Here is a 10,193-nt window from a genome sequence, read left to right as displayed (position 1 = left end):
TGTTTTTGTTCTGGGGAAAAAAAGGCAAGAGATTTTTATAGCACAGCAGTTATAAAGAAGTTGTTCTTAAAAAAATTATGAAATTATTCTTGGCCTTCGTTCAGCAGCTACAGGAAGCTCTGGAGCTGATTTGGTTTCTGCAGCTGCTCAAGAGCAATTACAACAGGCAGTGCCATCTATGACTGGAAACCTCTTATTCCACCACTGCTGTTGTCATCATGAATAGGTCGGAATATGAACAAGAGGCTGCTCGGCAGCTCTCCAACACCACTTTCTACAAGCCATTACCCTATGATCCCACTGAGAGTTACCAAAAGCAACTACAGCATTTGCTCAAGAAACTTCCTGAAAAAGCACAAGATCAAATCCGCACAGACACACCCCTGGAACCCCGACCTGGGATATTCTATCTACTACCCAAGATCCATAAACCTGGAAATCCTGGGCGCCCCATCATCTCAGGCATTGGCACCCTGACAGCAGGATTGTCTGGCTATGTAGACTCCCTCCTCAGGCCCTACGCTACCAGCACTCCCAGCTACCTTCGAGACACCACTGACTTCCTGAGGAAACTTCAATCCATCGGTGATCTTCCTGATAACACCATCTTGGCCACTATGGATGTAGAAGCCCTCTACACCAACATTCCACACAAAGATGGACTACAAGCCGTCAAGAACACTATCCCCGATAATGTCACGGCTAACCTGGTGGCTGAACTTTGTGACTTTGTCCTTACCCATAACTATTTTACATTTGGGGACAATGTATACCTTCAGATCAGCGGCACTGCTATGGGTACCCGCATGGCCCCACAGTATGCCAACATTTTTATGGCTGACTTAGAACAACGCTTCCTCAGCTCTCGTCCCCTAAAGCCCCTACTCTACTTGCGCTATATTGATGACATCTTCATCATCTGGACCCATGGAAAAGAAGCCCTTGAGGAATTCCACCATGATTTCAACAATTTCCATCCCACCATCAACCTCAGCCTGGTCCAGTCCACACAAGAGATCCACTTCCTGGACACTACAGTGCTAATAAACAATGGTCACATAAACACCACCCTATACCGGAAACCTACTGACCGCTATTCCTTCCTACATGCCTCCAGCTTTCACCCTGACCACACCACACGATCCATCGTCTACAGCCAAGCTCTGCGATACAACCGCATTTGCTCCAACCCCTCAGACAGAGACAAACACCTACAAGATCTCTGTCAAGCATTCTTACAACTACAATACCCACCTGCAGAAGTGAAGAAACAGATTGATAGAGCCAGAAGAGTTCCCAGAAGTCACCTACTACAGGACAGGCCTAACAAAGAAAATAACAGAACGCCACTATTCGTCACCTTCAGCCCCCAACTAAAACCCCTCCAACGCATTATTAAGGATCTACAACCTATCCTGAAGAATGACCCAACACTCTCACAAATCTTGGGAGACAGGCCAGTCCTTGCCTACAGACAGCCCCCCAACCTGAAGCAAATACTCACCAACAACTACGTACCACACAACAGAACCACTAACCCAGGAACCTATCCTTGCAACAAAGCCCGTTGCCAACTGTGCCCACATATCTATTCAGGGGACAGCATCAAAGGGCCTAATAACATCAGCCACACTATCAGAGGCTTGTTCACCTGCACATCCACCAATGTGATATATGCCATCATGTGCCAGCAATGCACCTCTGCCATGTACATTGGTCAAACTGGACAATCTCTACGTAAAAGAATAAATGGACACAAATCAGATGTCAAGAATTATAACATTCATAAACCAGTCGGAGAACACTTCAATCTCTCTGGTCACGCAATCACAGACATGAAGGTCGCTATCTTACAACAAAAAAACTTCAAATCCAGACTCCAGCGAGAAACTGCTGATTTGGAATTCATTTGCAAATTGGATACTATTAATTTAGGCTTAAATAGACACTGGGAGTGGCTAAGTCATTATGCAAGGTAGCCTATTTCCCCTTGTTTTTTTCTACCCCCCCCCCGACGTTCTGGTTAAACTTGGATTTATGCTGGAAATGGCCCACCTTGATTATCATGCACATTGTACGGAGAGTGGTCGCTTTGGATAAGCTATTACCAGCAGGAGAGTGAGTTTTTGTGTGTGTGTTTTTTTTAAAAAGAAAAAAAGGATGGGGGGGTGAGAAAACCTGTATTTGTGCTGGAAATGGCCCACCTTGATTTTCATACACATTGTGAGGAGAGTGGTCTCTTTGGATAAGCTATTACCAGCAGGAGAGTGAGTTTGTGTGTGTGGTTTTTGGAGGGGGGTGGGGGGGTGAGAAAACCTGGATTTGTGCTGGAAATGGCCCACCTTGATTATCATACACATTTTAAAGAGAGTGGTCACTTTGGATGGGCTATTACCAGCAGGAGAGTGAGTTTGTGGGGGGGGGGGAGAGGGAGGGGGCGGAGGGTGAGAAAACCTGGATTTGTGCTGGAAATGGCCCAACTTGATGATCACTTTAGATAAGCTATTACCAGCAGGAGAGTGGGGTGGGAGGAGGTATTGTTTCACGGTCTCTGTGTATATAATGTCTTCTGCAGTTTCCACAGTATGCATCCGATGAAGTGAGCTGTAGCTCACGAAAGCTCATGCTCAAATAAATTGGTTAGTCGCTAAGGTGCCACAAGTCCTCCTTTTCTTTTTTCCTTCTATTCTGCCTTCCATCCTTCCCTCTCAACCTCCCATGCACCAAAGCATAAATGAATCCCCTCCTTCCACACTTGGGCAACAGCCGTAAGTGGGTTTGGATAGCACTTCATTCCTAGTATCTCTATTTACCCCTTGCCTTTCCCCAGGAAACTCAGCAGCTACTCCAAGGTGGGCCCCAATGTTGTTGACATTGGAATGGCGACAGCAGGAGGTCCCGCAGCAAACTATTGTCACCCTTCCCTTCACTCTAAGAAGTACAGCCCTTGAGCTCTGAGTTCAGGTGAGATCTCAGACGTTTAGCAGGTTTGGCCCTGTCAATGGTTGGATCGGAGAATCATGGGTAAGCCAGGAAGCTGCAGGGAGTGGTGTTAGTCTGTATGTGGTGCTCTTCCCTCTTATCCGGTGCTTGAGATGGACCTGATCAGAAAGTTTTGGATCTGAGAAACCTGTGGTCATGGGGAAGTTTGGATCAGATTTGTAGGGTGGTGGCATTGCCCTTCTTTACAGCGTACCCTTACGGATCTCTTCTCTCTCCAGCATCAGGCCTGGCCACTACCTCAGTTCCCCTCTGGCCCAGTTTCCCTCTGCTGGTCAAGTGCTTGGCTGATTTAATTGCTCCCTCTGGCTAAATCAGAAGAACTCCACCACTTCTGAACAAACAGGAGTCCACACCAAATCTTGGCTTTGACCAGCCATTCGTCACCCTCTCTGACCCATAGCGTCAAACTAAGGAGCTTCTAAACTGAGTGCCAAGCATTTGAGAATGTTATTACCCTTTATCCTTGCGGTTGTGGCTTTTACCCACAAGGATGTGTTTTGGTACAGAAAAAGATCCTTGCTCCCATTCTCAGGCCATTTGCTCTCCCTTAAAACCTGCTATTGTGGCGTGAGGGATTCAGTTAAACTCATAGAGCTCTTGATCCTCCAGCAATTAGAAAATACCAGGCCATGTTGTATGGGGGGGTTTAGGGTAGGCAGTATTTCTCTCATTCACTGCATGTGTTGTTTGTGTCTCTCTGCTTCCATGGTGTTAGTGGCAAGATTCAAAGCCACGTCTGACAGTCCCGTGCATTCAAAAAATCACAAGTCAAATCCCTCCCCACCCCCAGATCATGAGATTGGCTTAAAAATCATGGGATTTTCTGAAGTTATTTGCAGGGGCGGGGTGGGGAGAGGGTTGGCCGAGTGAGTCATAGATGGGTCTTGTGGTGAATGAACTAGAATCAATGAGCTCTGGAGTCAGCTATGTCACACGCTTCCCCGTCTGATGCTGGGCAAGTCACTGCATCTCCTGTGCCTCCCTTGCCCAGCTATAAAGTGAGGATAATACTGCCTGGCTCCCACCATTTTCCTGTCTCATCCATTCAGATCGTAAGCTCTTTGGGGCAGATGGCCTCTCACTAGGTGTTCATACAGTGCCTCACACAACGGGGAGCTGATATTGGTTGGAAACGCTAGATGCTACTGGAATAAAAATGAAAACCACTAATAACTAGAGAGGTGGGTCAGATGATTTCTCACCCATCCCTTAGTCTGATCTCCAAGCTTCCTAGTCTGCCATGACTGCCAAAGAAAGAAAGACTAGAACAAAGTTTGCCTTACCAGACTGGTCCAGCAAATCCAGTATCTGGCCTCCCTCAGTGGCCCAATGCATGATGCTTCAGCAAAGGGTGAAAGTCCCAAGCAATGACCCCAGCCAATTGTGCAGAGCGGTTCCTGATCCCTGCAGCAAACAGCTGAAACCCTTATGCTCAGCACAGGCCAACAGAACCTCATGCAGTGGGAATCTTACAGTGAAGGAGAAGGAGACTTAGTGTTTCGGCCCTGACAGTAGAGCGAGAAAGGAAGTTTTCTGGGCTTTTGGGACTTTTAATTGACCTGGATTTTTTCCTCACCATGTCCGTCACTCAGACTGAGCCTGGATGGTTGTAAAACACGGCATCCTGGACATCCTCTGAGAGAGGATGTTGCAGTCCTGCCTTGCTGTGCAAATGCTCAGTGTAAGAGGGCCACTCAGGCACCTGGTACAGCCCCCACTGGAGAGGAGCATCACTGGTGAAGGAGCTGCCCTGTGAGGCTTGCAACGGGAAGGGCTGGGGCATGCCAGGGACAGCATAAGGAAGCTACTAAATCAATGATATTTTCAAATGAGCTGATTTCTTTGTGCAGGATGAAGTATTGAAGCCCCTGCTGCCAATCCTTGCGGGAGGGGGGGACATATCTGAGGCAGACAGTATTATCAAGAAATCTGCCAAACCCCTCCATAAGATCTTTAAACACCTGGGAATGGAGGATTATGGGTCCATGATGACAAACCTTCCCACTAAACTAATTTCTTTCTTCCGTCATGTAAGTCAGCAGGGTCAAGCGAGCTCCAGGCATTCGGCTTTTTCCAGACAGGGATTTCCCTGACTCCAGCCATCAGTACAGGAGCACTGATACAGCCCTAGCACCCAAAGGCAAAAGAGCAATTTGCATGAAGTCTGCTTCAGCATCTGTCTCTATCTGGTGCGCGAACGCCGCAGCCTCAGAGCTGTAGGAGAATTTGGTGGATGCACAGGTTAGAGGGATGTAAAGGGGGTAACATAAGACCCTCCAAATTACCAGGCCTTGGGGTGCACAAAGGAATAATGCATCCCTTCCCCATAGATTCTCTCTCTGACCAAGATCCTGGCTCAAGTCTCTGCTGGCATCCACATTTGACCTCCTTATTCATTTCTCCCCCTACTGGTTCTGTGTCCATGCCTTGCCTCTGAGTAGCATCTTTCCAGGTGGAGCTGGAAGGACAGGGTACGAAAATATTAGCAGAGCACTTGAGCATTGTGTGGTTGAGACTGCGTAAGCCCTTAGGGTAGGTGTAGGGCTTCGAGCAATGGGACCCTGCCGCTATCACAATAGAAGTGTGAAAGAAAAAGAAAACAATTCTACCAGAAAGCCAGACTGCGCCTACTTCCCATTTTAAAACTTTCCCCTTAATGCCCTGGTGACATGGTTTCCCCCTTAACCCGCATCCAACTTCCACCACCAGAGCTCTTGGGAGATAATCCAAGACCTACCACAAGCATATTAGTACCAGACTCCACGTGAGGAGTGTCAGGGACTCAGGGTACAAGAGCAGTATTGGCTGGAAGGAAACTTGATATAATTGTGAGGATTGTGCCCACATATGATGGGGCAGGGAAGGCAAGGACTCTTGGCCCTCCCTTCTAGGCAGGGCACATCAGCTGTCCCTGCCTCAGAGCTACAGGAGGGAGCTCCCCTTCATCCTCTGTGCATCTTCTTGTTGTTTTGCCTCATTGCAGATGTACAAGAGCAAATAGCCAGACATGCTAACCCAGCTGCCGGACTGCCTGAGGTGCCCACCGGCTCCCAGACAAGATGCAGCAGTCATATTCATTGACAAAAAACACAGTTACCGCCTCTGTTTTAGCAAGTGCCATCAAAGCGCCAAGGACCCAAAGCTGGTAGAGGTCACACGTGGCTCGAAAGCTTCTCTCTCTCTCACCAACAGAAGTTGGTCCACTAAAAGATATTCTCACCCACCTTGTCTCTCAGATATCCTGGGACCAATGCTGCTACAACCGTACTGCATACATCAAAGCTCTTGACAATTCTTTAGCCCCATTCTCACGAGAAGCAGACGTTAATCCTAGGATCCCAGAGTCCGGGTTTCCTGGCCTGAAAGTATGACTGCTATAGATAATACAAAAATGCAAGAGAGAAAATTACAGCCCTCATTATCTCTCCTACTGCCACTTCTCTCTAAACTAGTGAAAATATCATCCCCTTCGACAGGACCACAAATTCCTGAGCATCCAGCTCTCCATCTAAGATCATTGGCAGTTTGTGTAGTTACCCACAGGGTGTCTGGCTGGCTTATCAGATGGGAAAGGAATTAAACTTCAGAGAATGGAGAAAATTGCAGGAGATTAATAGTTTTTTCATTGTCTGGCTTGAATTTAGTGCCCACTACAAGGGGGCTGATCTGGTGAACAACAAAGACATCGACATGATCTATAGTGGTGAGTAAGGAAGGCCTCAGGTATAGATCTGGGTGTGTATCCACATGTCCAGGAATGCGTGTGTCTGTATCTGGGCTCCTGCATCCTGTTTGCTTGTCAGTTAGGGTTGCCAACTTTCTAATAGCACAAAACTGAACACCCTTGCCCCACTCCTTCCCCAAGACCCTAGCCCTGCCCTTTCACTGAGGCCCTGCCCCTCATTCACTCCAGCCCACCTCCCTCCATCACTCACTCTCCTCCACTGTCACTCACTTTCACTGGGCTGGGGCAGAGGGTTGGGATACAGGATCGGGTGAGGGCTCCAACTAGGGATGCGGGCTCCAGGGTGGGGTCAAAAATGAGGGGTTATGGGTGCAGGAGGAGGCTCCAGGCTGGGGCAGAGGGTTGGGGGTGCAGCAGGGGGTGAGGGCTCTGGCTAGGGTGTAGGAAGGGGCTGTGGTCTGGAGCCGAGGGCTTCGGAATGTGGAAGGGGACTCAGGCCTGGGGCAGAGGGTTGGGGTGTGGGAGAGAGTTCAGGGTGGGGACTCAAGGGCAGAGTTTGGGTGTGGGACGGGGCTCAGGGCTGGGGCAGGGGGTTGGGGTGTGGGAGGGGGTGCAGGTTCTGGGAGAGAGTTTGCATGCAGGAGGGGGTTCCAACCTGGGCAGGAGGTTTGGGGTATGGGCTCCGGCCGGGTGGTGCTAACCTCAGGCGGCTCCCAGATGGCGGCACAGCGGGGCTAAGGCAGGCTCCCTGCCTGCCCTGGCTTCGTGCTGCTCCCAGAAGTGGCCAGCATGTCCGGCCCCTAGGTGGAGGTGCAGCCAGGTGGCTCTGGCCATGTGCACTGCCCGCACCCTCAGGGGTCACCTTCACAGCTCCCATTGACCGGCCAATGGGAGCTGCGGAGCCAGCGCTCAGGGCTGGGGCAGCGCGCGGCAATTCCCTGGGCACCCCTGTACCTAGGAGCCGCAGGGACATGCCAGCCGCTTCCGGGAGCTGTGCGGAGCCAGGGCGGGCAGGGAGCCTGCCTTAGCCCTGCTGCACCACCAACCTGACTTTTAACAGCCTGGTCAGCGGTGCTGGCTGAAGCCACCAGGGTCGAAAACCAGACGCCTGGCAACCCCATTGTCAATATGAGTGTCTGCAAGTACTAGTGTGTGGATCTGCGTATTTGGATATCTGGGTGTAGGTCTGTGCGTATATTATAAATAGAAACTGGAGATGAACCAATTAAGTGATCTCTAAGGCCTGATTTATAGTCCATTGAAATCAATTGGAGTCTTTCCATTGCTTTCAATGAGCTTTGGATCCAGCCACTAGCCCTTCTATTCCCACCGTGCCCTGCCAACGCATTGTTCACTCTACTTGAATAGGCGGCAATGGGTCCTGTGGCACTTTATAGACTAACAGACTTGTATGTGCTTCCCCCACCTAGTCTATTTAGTCTGGAAGCTCTTTGGGGCAAGGAGTGTGTACTACTTTGTGTCTGTGCAACCCCTAGAAGTCCCTGTTATTTGGTGGCCTTTAGGCTCTACCATAATAAAGAGGATTGATAAAAAAATAAAATCATCATCATCATGAATAAATGGATTGTTCCCTACAGCAGATACTCAGTTACTTTCTGCAGCCAAGTATTAAACGTTGCAAATGATGGAGCTTCCCCTGCTGCCCTTGGAGATTGTTCTACAGTCTAATCCTGTAGCTCTCACCAAAAACAATGCTTCTCCCTGCCTTGCGTTTACCCATTCAGTTACAGGTAGGCAGCTGTCACACCCTCTCCTTAGTCACTCAGTGGCCAAGCTCTCCAGATCCAGTTCTTTGAGTCTATCTTCAGAAATCAATCCCAGACGTTCCTTCATTTTTATTGCTTGGCTCAGTCCACTGCAATTCCCTCTGCCAGCCCAGAACCTAATGCAACACACCCGACCAGAAATACAGAGCAGAGTTCTTTTATTCCCCCCTGTGTTTTAGTTTATAAAACGTGTGCCCATCAGAAGGTGTCTGGGGGCATCACACCAATCTAGCCACTGTCTGGGGAAGGTGGAGGATGGATTTGCAAATGCGATTTTCATGCAGCATTAACACTTGCTTTTATTTAAATCCAGACAGTTTTCACTCAGACTATTGTAATGATATGCAGGGTAGTGAGGGCATGGAGGGAGAGGGTGATCAACTAGGCTTGACCACAAATGGTTTTGCTGGTTATTAATCACAGTCCTATTGCCATCTAGATGTTGACAGCCTAGGGCTGTCAATTCAGCAACTTTCACCAGCAAGAAGTTCACTGCAAAAGGACAGAAGTTGACATTCAAATATATATTCCATGTTGTGTGCTCAGCACTTAGCCCACCCAAGATGCTAGTACAGCACAATTAAAGAGAGAATACAATGCATACGCAATACATTTCAATAGTTCCTTCTAAGTGACCATCAAAGGGCAAAAAAGAGTCTGTGCTCTTTTTGGTCTCTTTGTTGCATGAAAGAGGCTCAAAACCTATTTTTACTCCCTTCCCCAAAAGTTCTACATATGTGCATTCCTGCTGATGGGTGCTGCTCTGACCAAGCAGGGCATCCATAAACCCTTCTTAAGCCAGGTCTACAGCTGCTTTGCATCACTGGAGCTAGGCAAAGCAGCAGGAGCAGATCAATGAATCTGGCCCACTGAGTTTTAAACAGCCTGAATGCAAACAAAAAACCACACCATCACTTGTCCTTTCTCAGAGGATGTCTTGGTACTTGTGATCTCAGAGTTTAATTCATAGAGTTTAAGGCCAGGAGAGACCATTAAATCATCTAGTCCATTATCCTATATACTAGCACAGGCCATTAGATTTCACTCACTTACCAGTTGTTCATAGGGTTGCAAGCCTTGTCTACACTAGACACTTTTTCTTAACGTTTCTTGTGTGGCTGCATTGCGAGGATGGAAGCACAAGGAGAGACCAGCTGCTGCTGGCATTTTAATCACAGTACCATTTAGACCTGCTCCAAGCAAAGAGAGGTGACATGGTGGTTAAGACACCAGTGGCTGGTCTACACTGGAACTGCACCAATGGGAACAGTGGTGGGGAAAACTCCTCCAGCCTTTATCTACTGGAGAGCAGCAAAGTCAGGTCACAAGCCCCACTACTTTTGCCATTGCAAGTCCCCTTTAATTCTGTTCATTTTATGTGGGGAATTTGCCAGGAGACCAGCTCTAAGATCTCTCCAGAGGAGGGTGGGGTTTCCTTTTCCTGCCGCCCTGGGTCCTCTAGTTTCAGTTTGAGAGCTGGAGGGTGACGGCAAAGCCTCCATGGCCAAAGTCACTTTGGAATCCATCCAGTGTGTGGGCAGATTCTGTGAGCATCGGGCCTCCATGTGCCTCTCCCTTAGTCACAGAGCTGTCCTGATATTGTTATCAAAAGTCCTTCAAGGGCAGAAGTGAAAGACTCGGAGCAGAGGGCTAGGCAAAAGCGGAGAGAAGGAAACTCTGCACCCCTGAGAGTTAGACAGGCCGCATGGAGAAAACAA

Source organism: Lepidochelys kempii, chromosome 5, assembly GCF_965140265.1.
Source record: "Lepidochelys kempii isolate rLepKem1 chromosome 5, rLepKem1.hap2, whole genome shotgun sequence".
NCBI classification, from domain to species: Eukaryota; Metazoa; Chordata; order Testudines; family Cheloniidae; genus Lepidochelys; species Lepidochelys kempii.
The sequence above is the reverse complement of the archived record's forward strand: the minus strand, read 5'-3'. Positions refer to the sequence as shown.